Source organism: Octopus bimaculoides, chromosome 16, assembly GCF_001194135.2.
Source record: "Octopus bimaculoides isolate UCB-OBI-ISO-001 chromosome 16, ASM119413v2, whole genome shotgun sequence".
Taxonomy (NCBI): Eukaryota; Metazoa; Mollusca; class Cephalopoda; order Octopoda; family Octopodidae; genus Octopus; species Octopus bimaculoides.
Window position 1 is genome coordinate 51,824,739 of NC_068996.1, and position 351 is coordinate 51,825,089.

Below are 351 nucleotides of genomic sequence, written 5' to 3' on the forward strand. Positions count from 1 at the left end.
ATATATATATACATACATAATATATATGCATATATATATATACATACACATATAATACATACATATATATATACACACACACGTACATGTGTATTACGTATACATGTGCGCGTATGTGCATATGTGTTTATATATATATATATATATATATATACACACACAATTACACGTATTGTATATATATGTATGTATAAATAAATATGTAATATACATATATATATATACACAGACATAGATATTTAATCGGGAGAAAGTTATATTGTTCAAACTTGATAAGTGTCATACACAAAGCTCTGAGCTTGATTCAGTCTCGTGTAACTTTCTACTGATTAAAAAAATTATATATATATA

The 351-nt window shown here is 23.1% G+C and overlaps 1 protein-coding gene across 1 annotated transcript in view; it reads right to left on the reverse strand.

Moving 5' to 3' along the window:
- The window catches only part of LOC106876957 (sodium- and chloride-dependent taurine transporter), an 87,888-nt gene that overhangs the window by 86,694 nt on the left and 843 nt on the right, over window positions 1-351 (reverse strand). The window lies entirely within an intron of this gene.